The 22755-nt window shown below is 36.6% G+C and overlaps 1 protein-coding gene across 4 annotated transcripts in view; it reads left to right on the top strand.

Annotated features, from left to right (window-relative positions):
- Window positions 1–22755, top strand: part of ndst4.L (N-deacetylase/N-sulfotransferase (heparan glucosaminyl) 4 L homeolog) — a 152747-nt gene that overhangs the window by 2747 nt on the left and 127245 nt on the right. The window lies entirely within an intron of this gene.

The following is a 22755-nucleotide window of genomic DNA, read 5'->3' as shown; positions in this document are numbered from 1 at the left end:
TCACTCACCTCTGCTGAAAAAAAAAATCAAAGATTGTTCATAGATAGATAGATAGATAGATAGATAGATAGATAGATAGATAGATAGATAGATAGATGATAGATAGACAGACAGACAAACAGATAATTTTAGTCTTTTTACAAAATATCATTATTATTTCATATTATAATATTGAACCTTTTTTTCCTCTGCAGTAATGCAGGACGCTATACACTATAAAGTAACAAAATATAGGCTTTACATAGTGCCTTTGTATTGTAAAATTTGAACACAACACGTCACATCATTATAATAATTATACTGTAAAAGCCACATGCACTGTAAAACTCGAAATCTTTTGCATGTGTATTATAAACAGTGGACTAAGATGACCTGTATAACAGTTATATAAATACGATTGATCATTTTTAGTTCACTCAAAATAAACTTATTAATTAAATAAACGTATTAAGGTTTTTTTCATCTACTGAAAGGGACACCACGTGGCTGGTCTTTTTATTATGTGGCTGGTAAATTTTATTATGTTAACAGAGTTAAACTACTACATATATGCATACATAAACTACTACATATATACTGTATATATACTGGTTTTCTTGTCCAGAAAAGATGACAACCCTATCTACTATGTGGCAGCCTTGGGAAATTGCCTGGTTGCAGTCTATTTATACTAAAAAAAGTTTCATATGATCTGTAAATGTCACACTTTTAATACATTTCAAATTAGATACTGTGACTTACTAGTAGACAGTTCATCAGTAACTGCATTAGGGGAAATGTAATTTGGTTTCTTTAGGAGTGGTGAAATCAATTAAGTCTCTCAAGAGATGAAGGGGTTAAGGTAAATTTGACCTTGTTCAGGAAAATGCTTTGTGTATTATTGATCAAATTTTCCAGAAATGCAGAGCAAATCATAGAGAGACAGCTTCTTCAGCATGCAAGAGACAAATGGGAGGGGGGGTTTAAAACTGTACTACAGTAAATTATCTAAATATATTTATACATATTCGTTTTCATATTTCCACCAACACTGTGACTACAGGATATACATTGGCATTTCTGCAAATCAACAAATGTAACTAGTGAGGCTAATATTAGTGAAATAACAGTAGACTAATATTACTTCTAAAGTTAATGCCATAACTTCCTCCCACAGCATTGTTGTGTCTTGATTTGCAGTGCGGATTATATGGTAGGCCAAGCACTGCAAGCATTTATCAGCTGCCTAAACAAACCAACTTAACATAAAAATTTATGTAGGTTTGGCATGCATGGTGTCAGGGTAATAGACTGCAAAACAACAATATTTTGTTTGATTCTTGCAAGTGTACTGAATGTGCAAAGCTTGTATATTTTACCCTATTTTGTTTGGGTGCTCTGGCTTCCCCCCACAGTCCAAAACACACTGGTAGGATGACTGGCTTCTGATGCCATTGACCATTTGTGTTTCTATGACAGGGAAATTAAGCTGTTTCTACTGATGCAAATGTATGCTAAAGCACTCACCTATGTGAAATGATGAAAATAAGACTTCCACAATTTCTGTTTAAAAAAAAATCAGATTTAATAAACTGCATATTTTACTTATTTGTTATCTTGACTTTTTTCATATCAAAATATAATATAACCCTATCACAGAGTTAGAAATTAAGGACACTATAATGAGCTGTGCCTACCAAAAAAAACCCAAGTCCAGACAATTAGATTTTTTTTCGGTAGGCAAACTCATTATTGTGTCCTTAATTTCTAATTCCATGATAGAGTTGTCCGGGAAAGCCCTTTGTTCCCTTTCTACATGGGAAATGGGAGACCCGCAAGGTATTGGTCCACATTTGAGGCCCCTTGGCATTGGGAGTAAAGTTTTTGGCAAATTCCATTGCAAATAGGTCTTGGTTGATTATACTCAATTACTGGGGTGTCTTGAGGTGTAAGACTGGGGTGACTAGGGCTCCTGCGTCTTCTCATTTTTGTCTCCTAGGAAATATATACTGTATGTATAATATCATATAAAGCAAGGCACTCATAGGACTTTCAAATATGGTGAAAAGATTATATTAATATTGGAAAAAGTACCTGGGTGCACATGACAAAAAAGTCATATAGAATATCATATAAAGCAAGGCACTCACAGGACTTTAAAATATGGTGGAAAGAGTTCAAGCCCGGATTTGTGGAAAGACCACAAAGGCCCGGCCTAGGGTGGCAGAATTTTAGGGGTGGCATGTCACCCAGTCACATCACAATGGGTTTAGAAGCACTGGTGACATAGCTCTTCAAATCTCCTGTGCACCAATCCCTATGCTCTGAACCCAACGAGATAAGACTAATGTGCATGCATATGAAGGGGGGGAGATAGAAGGTGGAAAGGGGGTGACAAGTGGTCCCGGCCTAGGGGCGTCCTATGTATAAATCCGGCCCTGAAAGAGATAATGTTTTATTTATTATTCCAATGTTTCGTGGTTCCTCTAGACCTTTGACAAACATTCCAAGGAAGACCTTATTTATAAACTTTTTACCTTTTTCAAACTTTTTTCTTTTCACCATATTTGAAAGTCGCCTTGCTTTATATCATATTCTATGACTTTTTTGCGGTGTGCATGTTATTTTCCCAATAAGTGAGTCCAGCTATTTTTCCTAGGCAGTGGAAAATTATCAACTTTAACTATATAAATTTTAAGTTCTTTCCAGAATTACTTTAAGGGCCTGATATGCACAATCTCAAGTATTCATATTTAGGGGATGATTTAAAAACTTTCTGTCATTTTTACTGAGCAGTTATGTTAGTTACCCATTGCTATAGCTTTAACAATTTATGTTCAATTTTATTTGCATTTAATATCAAAAACAACTGTCTGAATATTTTCTCCCCGAATGCAATTTGCATCAGGGAGCTAAGATTCAGACAGGTGATAGTTGTTAGCACTGCTGTTGAGCAGCGATGAGCAGTACCATGCCGCAGGGCAGAATGGAGGTTGACTGCACAAAACAGTCTCACACATTTTGACAAACTGAAACCTTTATCAGCTTTGAGAAAGTGTCAATTCGTTAAAAAACTTGGCTGTTAGAAAAAAGTTTTGAGAAACTGCAAAGTAGATCGAATCATTTTTGATTCCTTAGTTTGACCTATAATATATCTGCCACTTATGTGTTCACAGAAAGAATCTGCTATTACAACAAAATAAGAATGTTCTAATAATGTACTTCATTATATGTATAAAACAAAAGTCAGGGCAGATGTATTATTGTATCAGTACTTGTTAATTCATGACTTCTTCTCCAAATAATTTTCTGCACTGATACTGTTTGTTCCAACATTCAAATCCTATCTACTATCTGTTATTAGAGGTAGCATAAAGTCTTTAAACTGAATTAGAAATCATTAAAAGGTCTGTGAGTCCAACAAAACACGCAAAAACATAGTCTGTATTCTTACATACTTACATTCTCATAAGTTTTTGGAATGCTTTCAGAATTGCTTCTATATTCTGTTTCTGGAAAAAAAATCAGAACATTAGTCTTGGGATGGACAGGAAATGGGCATAAATATATCAAGTATTTGATTCCATTTAGTATTTTATGCTATGTGTCTTTCGTTATACTCACTTATAGTTGGTAACACACAGTATATTCATCAAACAAATAGAAACAAGGGGCAGCTGAAGTGTTCAATCATGGACTATTTCACTGTTTTTGTGCCACACCCATAGCACAGCCCAAACCACAACTATGTCACTCAAACTTCTTTCAATCTAATAGCAAAATTGTATAGTGGTTAATACAACATCTCATTCTTAATTTCTTCTTTTTATTTTTAACTTTATTATTATAATAATTACCTTTATTATTAAATCACCAACATATTCTGCAGCTACTGTATGTACAATAAATGGGTGTATAAGTGGCTGCATAAAAAAAACAACCAATACTATAGGTAAAGAGGGTAAAGAGGAATTTGCAACCACAAAAATATAGGGGAGCACAGGTTAAGTGCCTTAAAGCAGTTTATGGAATTTGAAGGTTACATCCTGTATCTTTTATTATTTTATTAGGTGCACTTTATCCTGTATAAAAAAAAATTTTTTCGAGGACATACATTTCCCAATATCTGGCAGCCAGGACTGATGATTTAACTTAATGAGAATCTGGCCACTTTGCATTACACTGCAAATAGATGACTATGACTTAAACTGTGGTAATTAGCACTTTTGAAAAATCGAACAAGTTTAAAAATGTCCTGTGCAAGAGACAAAAATGGCACTTGTGTCAGAGGATCCTCATGTTAAGTTTAGACTGGACTACTGTAATAAGATAATTAAACAGAGCAACAGCTCAGAGATAATGTATGGGTTTTTAGCAGACTTTGGATGCTGAAATATAGCTTTAGATGCATTATTATGCATACCTCCCCAGAGTTTGAAAGATGGGGAGCCTAATGATCCATAGTGGAACTGAGGGAAGCAGTGCATAAGGGGGCTGCCCCCATTCCCTGAATAGTGATAGTGGGGATCTCTGGGTTAAGGGCTTAACACGGGCAGTTGGCTTTCTACAGGTGGAGGGCCAAGAGCACAGTTAACTCTGAGCTACAGGGATGAGTTGAATGGGCAGTGGGCAGGGTGAGTTGTTAACTAGGTAGGCTTTAGGGCCTGAGGGGAGATGAACAGTCTCAATTTGGCACTGTGGGAAGAGGCAGGAAACAGGTTTCAGGCTCTGAGTTGGTACTGTTTTAACACTGTGATACAAGTGTTCTTACTACACTACTCAGTTATGGCTTGTTATATATTTATTTATGTAATTATTAATTTCAATATTTCAATAAGTAACTGCAGCATTCCCTTCCCAATTGTATGGTCAAGTGTCTGTTCTTTGGTGGGGAGGTGGAAAAGAGGGAACAAAGGGGGGTTAGCCAATCTCAACAGTACATTTATCAGTCTGTCTGAAAAACAGTTTTGTGGATTGTTCTCATTCATTACAAAAAAAAGGAGGAAATGTGAAATCTGTTTAATAAGCAGCCTGGATTGAGGAGAAATGTATGATTGCAGTCATTAATATAAGCTTTATTTAAGACATAATTTATCAGTTTTTGTCAAATGTTTATACTTTATTACCAATGTACAGCTTCTTTTGCACTTGAAATACATGTTTACCATATAGTCAATTGATCATACATAAGTTAATAACATAAGAATAGCAGTGAGTTGTACAGTATTTTTATGCCAGGTGTGAAAAGCAGAGCCATAAAATTCAAGTTTAAAGGTAAATATAGTGAAGACAAGTTATTTGTTTGGAAAAAGTTGGTTCAATCAGAAATCCTAGTTTTCCACAGGTATAAAGATTTATTGTAGAGAAGTGCAAAGGGATAGCCTTGTGGCCCTTGCCTTAGAGATTTGATGGAATTCCAGTTATTTTGCAATATACCTTCACATTCTGGTCTGGTGTTATAGCTAAGGAGCTTTTGGTTTTACTCTACCATAATCTTGGATTTTGGGTCAGGGCTCACTTTTTAGGAACAACAGGGAGAACAAAGATTCAAGGTAACATAAATGGACATATTTATTCAGCTTATAAAGGATCACTTCAGTAGTAGATTGTCATATGTTGATGTTTTTCACTGACATGCTTATTCATGGGACTTGATCCAGCCGGAATGTGAGCTGTGAGGGATTTATTGAGTGCTAAGGAATGATGGTTTAGCAGTTGAGCACAAGCAAATAGAATATAAACAAGCACTTCACAGGGATTATGCATATCATTTGGTAAAGACTGAAGTCAGATGATGCAGGGTATACATTATGAATAAATAGATAAAAAAAGGGCTACATTGATATATAAGAAAAAGGAAGATTCAAGGGTGGACAGCAAATTAATATGCAAACTTCCAAACTGGTATGTAACATGCTGGCTGCATTTGAACCAGTGACTTGCAACTTGCTATGCAGTCTGTAATACCTCTGCTCTGTATGAGCAGACAGTTGGGGTTGTCCTTGAGTTTTCAGGTTGGAATTTAGTCTACTCAGCTGATATTAATCAGGCCATAGGTGCTCATAGTTTACCAGCAGCCTGTCTGTACAACTCCTAGCTCCCACTGCCCAATGTAGAGAGCCAGCTTATTCCTGAATTCACTATAGTCTGGTTCCTGACTCCTGCTTTGGTCTGGTGCTTTGTGTTAATTTCCTGTTTTGATCCCAGTCTGTTCCTGGTTATGATTTTGCCTCATGATTATTTGGTGTTTTTTTCTGATTTTGACCCATCCTTTCAGACTATACCTTGCTCTCTCCTTAATGGCTTCTTCTCTGAGTTTACATTTGGCTCCCATGTTTGCCACTGTGAGAGTTTCTTGTGCAGTAAGCCAGGCACAAAATTAAAGGTGGCAGTTACAGGCAAAAGAGAATGCCTATAATCTAGTTACTTTCCTGTGCGTTGGAATTGCCTTACGTGGCAAGGTGACTGTTGACTTTATTGGTTGATTTATATTGGTTGTTGCGCTTACAAATAACTTGGTGTCAACTTTATGGAGGTATATTATGTCAGAGGGTGATCATATCTAACATACACAGTTTTGCAGATATTAAATATCTTTAATATCTTAAATACAGACTATTTCCACAAAGCTATAATAACCCTTTTTGATATGTACCATCTTAGGATAAGCATTACTATCTTAATACATTATGCAAGGTAAACTCATGCCAAGTACATGAAAAAGCTTCTTATTATATTTGTGCTCTGAATTGCCATGCTTTCTCATCTGTATCAGTGCTGTGAGTAGGCAATTAAAGTAGTTGGGCATCATAATTCATTAAAACATTAATAAAACATCTCTGAGCTGTGACAAATAGGAAGCAATCCATTGCACAGTTTAAGAAAACCTCTCAAATTTGATATGTATACACACTGGAGGTTCTTAAGAATGTGACAGCGCCATGTATCTGTTAACCGCAAAGAAAGCATTATTAAGTATTTGATTAAATTTGTAAATTAAGGACATGCACACTGCCCTGAACTTTGGTCATAAACCTGTCAGAATGACAGATGACATTATGAATACAGTCTGACAGGACTGTCTGATGAAAATATTCTTAAGGGATGACAAACATAATGATAGTTAGAAGAATCATAATTTAATAAATGCATCTCAAGAGATCAGAACATTTAAGTATCCGATATTTTCTTTTCAGGGCCTTTTGTAGAAGGATTTCTGTACTTGTGATAAAAAGCTCAGTATATTAAAATAAATCATTTAGTGGTTTTCTTTTACAAATCACTTGTATTTTCACATTATATATGTATTGCACATTTTTGTATTGCAATAGATCTCATTAATGTACTTTCAGAGAAAGGTGTACTCATGTTCAAATATATTTTTCAGTACAGTAGACTTGATTTGAACTTTGATGACCATATAATCCCAATACGCCCTACATGAGTAATTTATAGAACAATTTTCTGCTGGCATAAGCAATGAAAGACAGAGTTCACAAAAAAAGAATCATTCATTCATGTGATGAGAAAGAGAAGGCTTTATTTTTACCTTTTACAACATGATTTTTTTATTGCTGAAATGCTGAGGATGCTAAAGTGTTGCATAATAAAAATATGGGCTACATGCTAGAAAAAAAAATATTCTTCTATGTGATCCACTATGTGTGATGACACTTTGATGCAATCAGTTCATCTCCTATGTCAGACAATAGCTCCTTATTTACTGTAAATTTATGTAGAATTCAACAGTGTCAACAGTCACAGTGTTTTAGAAATCATCAACAGTACTATGAATAAAAGGCATATAATTGTGTCATGGGTCATGACAATACTGAATAGGATTACACAATTTCAACTCTTGTCAATTTTTTGTACAATGACGTCTAATTCATCAAAATTCAGTTGCACTTGTCTTGAATCATCAAGTGCAACTGGGGTATGTAAAAATCCATGCACAGACACATTAACAGTGGAATTGTGGCGAAGAATTTGGCAAATCTGATATCAAAATTTACATATTGAACTTCTATACTTACATGAGTCCTATTGTGTTTTTCCTAAGAAGTGAAGCCACTTCTATTATCATGCCCATAAGATGCGGTTTCACTGAGATTTGTGGCTAAGTTTAAAAGCACCACTCCAGACATAAGCATCTAGCTTGCAAGGCCACCCCCTCAAAAACATTCTAAAAATATACATTCTAACAAATCCAAAATGGGTAAATATTCCTTGCTACTCCGAGCCTCCAAATGACAAAGCTTGGCTGAAAGTTTTTTTGAAAAATAGATTTCTGAAAGTTACAAAATTTTATATGCCACTTATTATTTGGTACTCGATAAAACATCTGAAAATGAATTTTAGGGGGCTTCTGAGCTGTTTGATGCCTAGTATGCATAGGATTGCCAAATTATGTGGAATGAGACCACCAAAATAAAAGTAATTGATGGCAACTGTTATGGCTATCACAAGTTACTGAAAAATCATAAATTACCAGCATTTTATACATGGTCAGCACATTTGAATGGCTGTATTTTTTTATAGTGTAAAACAATAACATTTGCCATCAGTGTGAGTTTATGACAGCTTAGACAACATGTAGTACAGAAATGTTGCCGAAAAAAAATGAAAATGAAAAACGCATAACATGAAAGGACTTCTAATTTCACTTTCTCTATACATTTATTGTCTGATCAAAAACACACACACACACACACACACACACACACACACGCAGTATATTGAGTGTTGCTCAAATGATTTATTGTTGCTCTGAAAACTTTCTGTCATTTTATATACATGACTGATCAAGGCCACACTATGGTCTGTATGTTCTGAACTGTAACATAAAGATCTAGGTATTGGGTCCACTTTATATAATCTGATTACTAATGATATATATATATATATATATATATATATATATATATATATCTGACAGAAATGTTTGCAGAACATTGAAATCCATCCTTCAGGTAGACCTGGAGAAACCGATGAGTCCAGAGTCAAAGAGGCAGATGGAATTTCTTGTAAATGAATGTAAGGCAATGCATTTGAGATTTAAATGCATGCAGGATACTTTTTCAATATAATCAGTAGAGGAAATGAGGGCATCCCTTGTGATTAGAAGAGAAGAGGATTCATCCTGAAGTGCAAAAAGGGTTTTTTATAGTCAAACCTGTGAAGTTGTTGAATTCTCTTCCTGGCAAGCACATTATATAGTTTAAAAACTGATTGATACCTTTTAGCGAGAATGGAAATAATTGGTTGCTTGCATTAATTCTCTCAAGTGTTGATCCAGGAACTGGTCCTGTTGCCATTTTGAAGTCAAGACAGGATTTTTTTTCCCTAACTGAGGCAAATTGAGCTTCATAGGGATCAACTAAAAGTTAGAAAGAATAAACAAAATCTAATCCTGATGGTTATCAGACTTTTTTTTCAACCTCGGCTAATATGTAATGATACTCGAAAATTAAGATTGTGGGTGAACATACATATTTTATACATATAAACTCCTTTCTTATGGATGGGGATTTTTACTTATGCTCCTGCCCTTAGATACATCAGACATTATATAGCCTACAAGGTCATGCTCCCAATTCATTTTATTGTAAAAGGATTACCACACAAGCGCTCATTTGATTTGGAGCATTAGAGGACAATAACTCTGCTAAAAGGATCATAGGCACATACCTTAATTAATTTAACTTAAGTTAATTACACACTCACACTGGTCAATAGAGCATATATCAGTGTATATAAATGTACATTGGTTTTCAGAATAAGGGAATTTGCTTGCAAATTTACAGTTATAAAAATGGTGATCCCAAATATTTAGCTCTGGCCATATTTCACAGCAGTTTGAGTATTGTAATTGGTCATATCTGTATATTCCTTGGTCTGTTGTTTTATCATCATTATAATATTATTATTATTTAGTTCAAGCCTCTATTCTTGAAAGCTTTTTTGATAAATGTGCATTTTTATCATCTATATGACAATAAGGAGCTTGGACTGAGTGAAGAACAGTACTTTCCTGAGTGTTGGCTATTTTAAAATGAATTTCCAGTCAAGCAAGCATTCCACCATACAAAAGAGAGTGAAAACTTTCAGTGCTGTCAACCTGTGTGAATCCCTTTAAATACATTTTACAAAAATCTAGGTGTTAGTACCACATTTTGGCAAAAATATGTAAGCTCAAGTGCTAAGTTAAGACCCTACTGTGTACTAAATATTAAAGTGCATTTAGAAAAATGTAAAATCATTAGACCCCTAGCAACAATGTGCATTAAGTATAACAGAGTGTGTGACTAAGCATTCCACCATTTTTCTTTTTAATTTGGTCATGGAGTGTACTTTTCATTAAAGTCTCTAGGTGGGGCGATCAGAGCAATTATTGCTGCCTCTGCTGACTAGAACAGAAACAAATATGTAGATGAATGAAAATGTAGATGAATAAAAATATTAAAATACTGAAATTTTCCCTTAAAGAAATATTGCTTTATGGTGCGCTTCTAAAAAGTGCAACAAATACATCTCCAGCTGTTTCTCAACCCATTTCTATTTTGGAACAAAATTTTCACAATAACAAACACATTCTAATTAGCTTTTCATTTGGTTTTCATTTTATTTTAGTTTATGTTTTATGAATTATAAGTCTTCCTACTTTGCCTTTCAACCATGCAACTCAAAGTGGTTTCTGGTTGCCATGTTTACAGATCTCACCAACCAAGAAAACCCAATTGACTATAAGGCTTTAATTTTACAGTTTTTCTTGTTTGTTGTTATTCAGTCAGATCTACCAATGTGACTACCAAACTGCTACGTGGTTGCTGATATGTTTTAGTAACCAAATAGTAGAGTAAAAAAATAAAATAAAATATGCAATATATGCAGTCAATTGGTACTTTTTTGCATGTAACAGACTGATTATAATCCAAAATTAGAATAGACACACACCGCTGATAAAGGATATACATGTACAATAAAAACAGTGGTTTTTATTAGCTGTGTGAGAGTTCATTCCACCCTGCGGTTAGATAGTAATCAGCTGTGACATGCACATGGTATTGATCACTTCCTTGTACAGTATTTGATTAGGTTTCGTACTTCAGTGAGCTCACTATTATTCCATGAATGCTTGTACCATGTTTCATCATCATCATCATCTTCTACATCTGATGCTGCTAGCTATAGATAGGGTTGCCACCTTTTCTGGAAAAAAATACTGGCCTTCTGATATTTTTGTGTTTTTTTTCCTATAAATAACATTGGAATCAAGCAAGGTAAAATACCGGCCAGGTGACAGCCCTAGCTATATAGAACATGCATAGAGCCATGGCTACATGGGTTTCTACAAATAGGGGCAAAGGGACACTTGCCTTCCGCTGGAATTTGGCATACCTCACAGCTCACAGCCTCCTATCCCAGATAACTGTTTAAATGTCCCACATTTGTCCAAATGTTCTTCTAATCTCCCTGCTTCTGGAGAAGAAAAAACAAGATGGCTGTGCATTCCACATGGCCATCTTGGATTTTTTTTACAGAAGCCAGAGAGAGGGAGTGTCACGATCAGCACCCTAAATCCAAAAGTGCTAGGCTCCCTGGTCTCAGCTCTGCTTCCGCCTGTAGCAACAGCCTTTCACTTTGGGAGGAGCCCACCACTAATTGGATGCTACCAGGTATTAATAAGAGAGGAGTTAAGCAAGAGTTCTGGATGAGCAAAGGGGCATGATTTTTGGAGAGTTCGGAATAGTCAGGCAGACAAGGATCAGGATTGGGGAGTTTGTAATAGTCAGGCAGGCTAGGGTCAGGATTGCAGAGTTCAGAATAGTCAGGTAGGCAAGCAAGGGTCAAAACCAGGATTCACAATGGAATTCATGTAGAATAAGCACCCAGGAACTAAACAAGATAGCCCTAACAACGGGCAATGAGTTTCATTCAAAAGCCCCTTTAAATACATTTGAATTTCGCAACAATGATGTCATCCCACTGGCGTGAAAAACCCGGAAGTGCGCACCGCACACGCAATAGGAGAACCGGCACAGAAGGAGCAAGGAACCATGCAGCGGGAGTTCCCGCCAGCCACTAGACCACCAGGGTAAGTGTCCCTTACAGGGAGGCATAGAAACAGAGATGAGAAGAATGGGCACAAAAAGAGAGAAAACTTTGGCACATCCCATGTTAATATGTCTGGGGTTAAAATGCCCCATCTCTTTTATATAGTGATTATACTATTGTATTTGTGTGTGTTTAGAAAGGTCGTTTAAGAATTAGGGTTTACCAGCCTTCCTATATTTCTCCTCCCAATTAATATCATTGGCATCAAGCATTTATTTTATTGCCCAGGAAAGAATTATTTTTGCATCTGGGGGTAAAAAATGGGTCACCAACAAGCTGAACTGGAGCCAGTACCATCTGGTTAGTTGTTATTCTTTAGCCATTGCTTTACCACTGAGCCACAAAGGGATCCCCAGTTGCAAGTGTCTTCAACAGGGTTATAACTATGACCTAATGGTAATCAAGTAATGGTTCCCATTTTTCAAGAATAAAAATCCAAGATGGCATGCATTCCACTGAAGAATAAGCCAACCAGAGGGAGGCAGAGGGAGACAATCAGCGTAGGAGCAGCAGGAGAGAAGAACTTTGGTGTTGATATTCTGCTTGTGCAAGTGCATGTTGAAAACTTTCAATCTATCCATTTCTGCATTCATTTTACTGAAATGTCTAGAGTTAATGCAGTGCTCATTGGTCATTTCTACAATCATTATACTTGTAGTAATTATACCGGCATACAGTATCTGGGGTATGTTTTGGTAAAATGGGTGTGGTAAATGGGTAGTTTTCTCAGTGCTCCGCATGGCAGATTTTCATGGTTTATACTCTCTATATACTGTAAACATCCCCCATTGTTATACAATTATGTAAGTAGTGAGTGACTTAATGGCCTTTGCCAGTAAGTTGGTTTCTTACATGATTGGCACCTAGGTATTATATACAGCCTTAGTCTTAGAAAAACAGGTTGTTTTTGCTTGATGACTTTGCCCCCCTGAAAAATTTTCTGCGGATGCCCGTGCATGGCTATTTTTAAACCTGTGAGAAAATGAGAAGATGATTATGAACTGGTGAAGACCGGTCTACTGTCTTTAAGGAACTGCTAAAAAACATTTCCTAGCATCCCCAGGGGAATTTTGACAGTCGTAGTCAGGGGCAGTTTTAGCCCATGAGCCACCCTGAGGTGGCTCTTGTGATGCTGCCCCTGTCTCCCCCAGAGCTTGCCTTTCCTGTGCCAGAGGGGGTCCATGGGGCACATCACTAGTGCAAGCCAGCCCGTTATCATGCAACACATAAGGGGTTATTTATTAAAGTCTGGAGGTCCAAAACTCAAAAAAAAACTAGTTTTTTTCATCTATAAAATCAGATTTTTAGTGAAAAGAAAAACTTTTTCACAAATTTTTCATTATTTATTATACCCAGAGGATGGGAAAAGTCAGAATCTGATAATCTGGAATCTCAAACCTGCCAAGGTTGTATATAAGTCAATGGGAGAATCCCAAAGATATCCTGATCTGTGATGGGTTTCGTGTAAAAATCTGAAAAAATCAGGACAGAAAAATTGTACGATTCGAATTTCGTATGATTTTGCTGAGTTTTTTCCAGAACTGGAATTTTCCAGGAAATGTATTGATAAATAACGGAAAATAACCTGTGCTGATTTGGCTGGAGTATATTTCAGAAAATAATGAGATAAATTCGGATTTGATAAATAACCCCCATAGTATATGGCAGGGTGTGTCCGCTTTATATTATGTATGCTTTATATTATTTATATTTATATTATTATGTGATCACTTCTAAGGAAGTGGTGAGAAGCCACGAAACACGTCAATTGTAAGATCCACAGTTCTATGTAGGGATGGATTGGATTTGTTTAAAGATGAATTATTAAAGGTGATAATTTAACATTTTTTCTGCTCCGTCTGATTGCTCCGTGTTTTTCAACTAATGCATATATGTGTGTGCCTGTGGGGGGCAGGCTATACGTGAACCATGAGGAGCGCAGAGGTGGTCGGGGTAGTTGCTTGCTTCTCAAATGAATTGGACTGTGTCCGCTTTATCCACATCCAGTGCAAAGAAATGAAGTTCTGTACTTAATGCCTACTTGTGCTTCTTTAAGTCCTGTCGAATGGAATGAGCATCCATCTGCATGCCCATTAACCACACCTTTCATGGCATTCAGTGTCCAATCTTTGCATCTCATTTCAGAAGCATACTGATGTTCACCTGATATACACCAAAAATGAGGAAATAGGTTACACATAGCACTATTTTTTTGCATTGGGTATAAACATCTAGCATGTATGATAATCTACTGATATTTTCATTTATCCACACTAACCTTTACTCCACTTCAAAATGAAATGACTTCCCAAGCAGAAATCTCCAGTATACAAAATAAGAGTTTGCACCTGTTTTTGTGTATTCCTTCCCAAGTCTTTCATTAAAGTTGCAGCAACAACAGTTTTATTAGCGATTGTATTTTATTGCTTTGACACTGACCCCATAGTGAAAGAACTGCATGTTACCTACTGCTTTTTGATTGTTGTGACCTTTTTGATCCTGCCATGATTGCAGATCCATCTGTTTTACTAAGTTTACGTGAGGATATTATTTGACATTTGCAAGATCGTGCTGCCCTCTTGTGATAAAAAAGTAAACACTGTCACTAAGAATGTTCCCTGCAGACGAGGTATGCAATAACGGAATATGTGTTGTTTAATGGGCAACAATGTGAAGCTTTATTAACTAAATTGAGTGTTAGAAATTATTTTTACAACTAGATGGGGGGATGGGGGGGTATGGCCATCAGCAGTTTTATTTCATTAATTTCAAAGGGTGTTTTTCACCCTTTACTTATTAAATAAGAAGCAACTGTAATTCAAACATTCTAACTAAGCAGACAAAAGAATATCTATAAGGTGCAGATGTTTGAAAACAATAGACATATGTATCATAAGTTCTAAAGTTAGTTTAATATACGTATCAGTATATGTAGTTTATATATGTGAGTGTATATATAGTGTATAGGTCTTTTGGAGGGGTGGACTTTGTTCTTTTGTCAACACAAATTAACTATGTAACTACTATATGTAGATATGTTACTATAACATGAAAATATATTTAGAGAGTGCTTTACATGACATTTCTATAAAGACACAGCCTGCATTGTCCTTGTGCCTTTATATAGTCCTACAGTACATCTATGTATAGTAAGGGACAAAAATATTTTGTCACAATCTGAGACTTTCCTCTACCTCAAATAGATTATTCACTTCCCTGCGTATTATTTTTTGAACATGTATACTCGTACATCTTTTTATCTGTACATGATCTTTATGTAATTTGGATCCCCATACCTTAAGTCTACTTAAAAAAATATAAACATGAAATAAACCCAATAGGCTTGTTTAACCACCAATATGGATTTATGCCGTTAATATAGGATCAAGTACAAGTTACTGTTTTATTATTATAAGGAAAAGGAAAATCCTATTAAACTATAAACTATTTGCTTAAAATGGACTCTATGGGGCAAATTCACTAGAGGGCGAATTTTCGCCAAGTGAATGTTCCTCCACACTTTGCGTCACTTCACCAGGTGTAGATTCGTTACCACTATGCTAATTCACTAAATTGCAAAGTTTTGTTTTATTAGTACTCGTTTGTATGAACGTCTTTATTAGAGATATTTGTGCTAATGCTTGAAGTGGCCACTTTTTATTACAAATGTCCAAGTAAGCAAAATAAAGACAAAAGAGATCCTCTAATGCCCTAGACACAAGCCCACCCTAAAACAAATGTGGCATGCCCCTCAAATGGTTGGAAAGAAATGTTACCACAAAACTCTTTAATAGCTAAGACTTTTGAAGGCAATCCCGCTTTAAAAAATGAAAATATTACAACTTTTATGATTTTCCGGCATACAGGATATGATGTCACTAACATACGATTGAGGAGGATGTAGCTGCATCTTATCAGTTTGCCAGGTCTAAGGTGGTGAAGGAAATAGGGCACAAAGCTACGCTAGCGATGGTCTCTTTCACTAGCAAATTGTCTTCTACACCTGTTAGTATATTTGTGATGTACCTGCCAATGAGATTTCTGGCAAATTCTGGCGAATTTTCTCTATTATTATTTTCTCTTTATTAATGCCCTACAAAGCATCATGGTTTCAGAATACTTACTTTGAATCTTAACAACTTAATCTAATATAAGAAGATAAGTACAATTTATTGTTGGAGGCATATTGTGCTTCAAGCATCAAGTCATTGATATTTAGCTTCATGTGGCATAGCCATAATCAACAGGGAGGTTTTTTTAGTCTTTTCTTGTTTCTTTGCTTCTAGAGCTAATTTTTTGAGACTGTAAAAATGATTAGTTCATGGGGCCAATTCATTAACTTCGAGTGAAGGAATAGAAGAAAAAATACTTAAAATTTCGAAGTATGGCACTCGACAGGGGTGCCCCCTTTCTCCTTTCCTTTTCATACTATCATTAGAACCACTCCTCAACACTATCCGATTACGCCCAGAAATGCATGGCCTGCAAGTGGCACATCGCCACCACAAAATCCTAGCATACGCAGATGACCTGCTCTTTACAATAACAAACCCGGAAGTAACTGTACCGACCCTGAACTCGATCCTAGATGAATATAGTAAAATGAGCAACTTTAAAATCAACCTGAATAAATCAATGGCATTGAACATATCCCTGCCCTCAGAAACAATTGCCACAATTAAGCCATTTTTTCCTTATACATGGTCCACACACACATTTACCTACCTAGGGATTAAAATAACAAAGGAGTATTCGGAATGGATAGACATCAATCTAAAAGATTTCATAAATAAACTAAAGAAAGACTTACATAGATGGGACTCCAACCCTATATCCTGGTTTGGGCGCATCAATACAGTAAAAATGAATATTCTCCCAAGGTTACTATACATCTTCCAAGCGCTGCCCATGCCAGTTTCAGACGCTTACTTCAAATCCATACGAGCCCTACTTACTAAATTTATATGGATGGGGAAAAAACCCAGACTGAGCTGGAAAATACTCTGCAGACCGCGCCAAAGAGGCGGGACTGGCTTACCAAACATAGCCCACTACCACCAAGCAGCAATATTGAATCGCATCATAGACTGGTCACATCATATTGAGAACAAAATATGGGTCAAAATAGAACAAGAAGATACTAAAACCCACCTCGTACACCTCCCCTGGATAGATAACATACACAGGAGACTGATCTATAAAGACCACCCCTTAATAACATATACACTAAAAATTTGGGATAGATTAAAAGTACCATACTCTCTAACTAAACACCCGTCACCTCTCATCCCGCTACTGAACAACCCGGCCTTCCCAGCAAGTACGGAACCAGGCTACTTCCAACAATGGCAGATTCAAGGGAACTTACAACTAATACATTTCTTAGAAAAAGGCGAACTTATCAGTAAACAAAAACTCCACAGCATTAAACCTTTTACCACACTAGATCACATGAAATACTCGCAAATCGCACATTATTATCGCACACTAGGAGGGTCAAAAAAACTCTCTCGCCCACTGACGCAGTTCGAGAAATATTGCACCTTCATAGACCCACCAAAACACAATATTTCAATGATATACAAGTGCCTTCAGCAAACAGAGGATCTGTCAAAACTACATTTTATCAGATCTTGGAATACGGATCTGAATCCTTCACTTACAGAGGAGCAGATTGGCAACCTTATATTGAAACTCCTTTGTGGTACTAGGTGTAGCAGACTTCAGCAAATGAACTACAAAATTCTTACCAAATGGTACAGAACACCGGCAAAACTCCAGAGTATATTCCCACAAGCATCCGACATTTGCTGGAGGTGCCTAAAAGAAAAGGGCACAATGCTACACATTTTCTGGGATTGCCCTCCGATAAAATCCTACTGGGACCAAATCATCTCCATATCCGAAGAGATTCTGAATGATACCTTAGGGAGACAACCGGAATACTACCTGTTGTTCCACATGGAGAAATCCATCTCTGCCTTTAAGAACTCTCTTGAACCATATCTTTTTAATGCAGCAAAATGTCTCATTCCATTACACTGGAAAACTACACAAGCCCCAACAGTAAAGGAATGGCTAACTAAGCTGGAGGAGCTCTATGTCTTCGAGGAGATGTCCGCAAACACAGAAGAACAGAACATAATCTTTGCCTCTGTCTGGTGGAGATGGCTCCATTTTAAAGAAACGGATCGGTACAAACTACTGATCTAATAGGACTTCACCGAGCGAGGAAGATACTTGAGGGCCAACTGGTCCACCCCCCCCCCTTTTTTTTTTTTTTTTTTTTTTTTTATTTTATCTCTCCTCCCTCTCCACCCCCTTCCTCCCCCCTCTATTCTTCCTCCCACTTTCGCCTTTCTTTCCTATTCTATCAACTCTGGTTATAAAATTTTGCACATTGGTCCGCACCAGACCAACAGATAGCCCTATTATGGCAAAAGTTCAATATTGGGATTACTATGTATACTATGGAAATGTGCATATCCGTGTTTTTGAGTTATGTCAGAAAACTAATAAAAAGTTTTAATACGAAAAAATTTCGAAGTGTTTTTTTGGCTACTTCGACTATCGAATGGGCTAATTCGACCTTCGACTACGACTTCGAATCGAAGGATTCGAACTAAAAATCGTTCAACTATTCGACCATTCGATAGTCAAAGTACTGTCTCTTTAAGAAAAAACTTTCACCCCCTAGTTCGCCACCTAAAAGCTACCGAACCCAATGTTAGCCTATGGGGAAGGTCCCCATAGGCTTGGCTAAGTTTTTTTGGTCGAAGGATAATCCTTCGATTGTTGGATTAAAATCCTTCGAATCGTTCGATTCGAAGGATTTAATCGTTCGATCAAACGATTATTCCTTCGATCGTTTCAATCGCAGTATTTGCGCAAAATCCTTCGACTTCGATATTCAAAGTCGAAGGATTTTCATTCCCAGTCGAATATCGAGGGTTAATTAACCCTCGATATTCGACCCTCATGTGTGTAAAAAGCAAATTAATGGTGGCTACAGCAGGGAACATTTTACTTTGTGCCATACAGGATATTTTTAACACATCTGCCTGGATTAAATCATTCTAGATTACTTGACTTTTTATAGTTTAGAATTCATCACTCATCAGGTTTATTATACTGTTTTATTAATTATGTATGTATGTTAATTTGATTGAGGTAAATAATTTCAGTAGTATGAGTATGGGACCTGTTATCCAGAATGCTCATGACCTGAGGTTTCCCATATAATGGATCTTTCTGTAATTTGGAGTGTCATACTTTGTCTACTTAAAAATCGTTTAAACCCAATAAATAAATCCAACAAATAAACCCAACAGCATTGTTTTGCCCCGATAAGGATCAATTATATCTTAGTTTGGATCAAGTACTGTTTTATTACAGAGTAAACGGAAATCATTTTGTAAAAATTAAAAAAATGTTTGGAAAAAAATGGAGTCTATGGGAAAGGAACTTTCTGGATAACTGGTTTATGGATAACAGATCCCATACCTGTAGTTAATCATGCACCTCCTTCTAATAAATGATCTTCAACCAAATGCTTTTCTTGCTTGTATATATTATATACAGAACTCCAATTTGCATAGCAGTAATACTGGGATAATGATATTTCACATAATGGTGGACACAATTAATTGTTACGATGACATAACATTTATACTTTTTTTTGTCCTTTGTAATGTATTTTCATATATTAGATATCTATTTTTTTATAATCAATTTACATTCACATTAAATCTAGTTATCCTCTAGCAAGGACTGCATGCATTACCTTTAATTAAAAAAAGTCTTTTTAAACCTGAAGGGGTTTAAAGTAGCTGTAGGGCGTCACTTTACTGGTAGCTATTCTTACTTAGCATATGCAATAGACTAATAGCTGCTATAGTGTGTATTGTATGTGTATTGTGTTATATCTATTTACACAGTGCTTTACAGCTTTTTAGCTTCTATACCAGCCCAAGACAACCACAGCCCAATAGAAGTAAAGATCTGTGCCTCCAAAGATGCACTTGTAGCTCCCAATCTTCTTTCTGCTGATTCACTTTGCATGCTTTATGCTGTTACTGAGCTTAGGGATACCTGAAGATATACTGTATATATAGAATATAAATGTCAAAATTACAGACTGATTAGTAAATAATTCAGATCCTCATTACTTACAGCTCAGAAAACAGTGCTATTTACATCAAAATATAATATTCAGCCCTGTGGCATCAGCTTATATGACAGGAAAATCATATTTTCTGCTTAACGATACAACATCTCACATACAGTATCACTGTCACTAGCAACTCTGAAGGCTTGGGGCATTGCTACTGTAGATATGCAGAATCTTTAAGCTGGTGCAATAAGATCAGTTTATAAAATATGGTATTTCTAGCCATATTCATTTTTAGGGGTTAGTTCTCCTCTTTTTGTTAGGAGTTTCAGTACACAGTTGGGATCAGGTCCCTGACCCAAAAAACAAACAATCTATAAGGAAGTGGACAGACAGAAACAGTGGATGTCTGTCTCCATATTACGCTTTAACATTTTTTACTCTTCAGGCCCTTCTGTAAAACATGTGTCTTCTATGTTTTTCTAAGTTCATCTATACCCCAATGTTCTGCCATAAATCAGATTTATGACTGCCTAATGCTTTCTTTTTAACTGCACCATATCACTGCACCTATATTAAAGTTGTTAGTGTGCCACCCAATTATACTGTATGCTTTTTCTTCAGTGTTTTAGGTTCAAGTGTTGAACTTCTAGCAGGGTTGGTACTAGGAGTAGGCAGAAGAGGCACTTGCTAGGGTGCAACGATGGGGGGCACTTTGCAGGTACCTTATGAAGAGTCTTCTGCTTACCCCTATTCCAACTCTAACTGCCTTTCTCCCCTGGTCAGCTTGGCCCACCCCTGAATTTAAGCAATGAGCAAACTGATTAGGGGGGACCTTGCATTAATAAAAGGGGATTAACATGTGTCAGGAGTCCTATGCCACCTTAATCATAACATTAGGAATAACAGGATGCCTGAATCATTTTACTCTGTGAAACTTGCTGCTGGGATTTTAATGGATGCAATTCATTTTTAATGAAGAAACACTGCTTGATCTAACTTTTACTTTTATTGCTACAAATTAGGTTTTTGGGCTAAAAACAGTGTAGTGAGGTCTGAGGTCTGTGAACCCACAGTTTGGACCTAAGACCACTGATTATCTCATCTCTGCTTAAAACTCAACATAAATACCTGCACATATTTGGGTTTATGCAGTAAAATGGAAATGTTTTCCCAGTAAACCACAGCAAACAATCAGCAGTTATCTTTCACTAGTGCAATACAGTTATAAAAAGGAAATAATGAAACAAATATCTGAATCGTAGTAAAGAGCAAAAATGACATCCATAGACTCCAATGGGTAAAAAAAAATTTGTCACACAGCAAAAAAAAATTGTTGCCCATTTCACGAATTTCTGACACAATGGGTCAGATTCTCCCATCACTGCTGAATGGTTGTCACTAGGCAGTTTTTTTTATTGTGTTTAGTCATGTACAGTAGTCATACTTTTGCACAGATAAGCTGTGCGTTTCCCCATGCATCCACCTCCCTCCCTCCTCTGCCTTGAATGAAGATAAGAGAATAACGATCAGAAAAAAACTGGCACAAGAGTAGGCAGCCTGTGCCTGGGACTGCTGCATGGAGCTTGGGGGCGGAGTCCAAGAATCATGCAGGAGTTTTCTGAAGAAATATTAGGGCATGATGTAGCTGGGCAGGCAGCAGGAGAAGCACAAAACATAGTAAGTCCACTCCCATACAACTTATTCTCCCCATATATTGCTGCACTTCAACTCCCAGAGCATCTGGGGAGCCAGTGTGGAGAAATCTCTACAGAGCTGTGGGCAGGCTGCTTTGTGAGATGTCTGTGTGTATTGACTAGTGCTTTCCCCAGACACTTCCCTTATGAGCTTATCCCTTGCACAGATTTGCCAAGTAGTGTTTCTCCCACACTGAATCCATTAACTCTTTCCTTGCCTGAGCTATACAGGGAACTTTGAGTATCACTCATGTATTATAAAGGATAATGTACCCCCAACTGTAAATTATATGGATATTAGAAGTCACTGAGGGGTTGTTTTGTGACCATATAAAGGCACAAAGCTGCAGGCTGAGTTATACAGGGAATTCTGAGTATCACTCATATATTATAAGGGATAATGTACCACCTACTGTAAATTATAAGGATATTTGAAGTCACTGAGGGGTTATTCTGTGACCATATAAAGGCAGAAGGCTACATGCTGAGTTATACAGGGAACTCTGAGTATCACTCATGTATTATAAGGGATAATGTACCCCCTACTGTAAATGATAAGGATATTAGAAGTCACTGAGGGGTTCTATGACCATATAAAGGCACAAGGCTACAGGCTGAGTTATACAGGGAACTCTGAGTATCACTCATGTATTATAAGGGATAATGTACCCCCTACTGTAAATGATAAGGATATTAGAAGTCACTGAGGGATTTTTCTGTGACCATATAAAGGCACAAGGCTGCATGAAACTCTGAGTATCACTTGCACATTATAACAAGTAATGTACCCCATACTGTAATGTAACTATTGAATCCTTGTAATTTTTAAATAAGATGTTCATGGCTTATAAT

This window comes from Xenopus laevis, chromosome 1L (genome assembly GCF_017654675.1).
Source record: "Xenopus laevis strain J_2021 chromosome 1L, Xenopus_laevis_v10.1, whole genome shotgun sequence".
NCBI lineage: Eukaryota > Metazoa > Chordata > Amphibia > Anura > Pipidae > Xenopus > Xenopus laevis.
The sequence above is the reverse complement of the archived record's forward strand: the minus strand, read 5'-3'. Positions and strand labels throughout refer to the sequence as shown.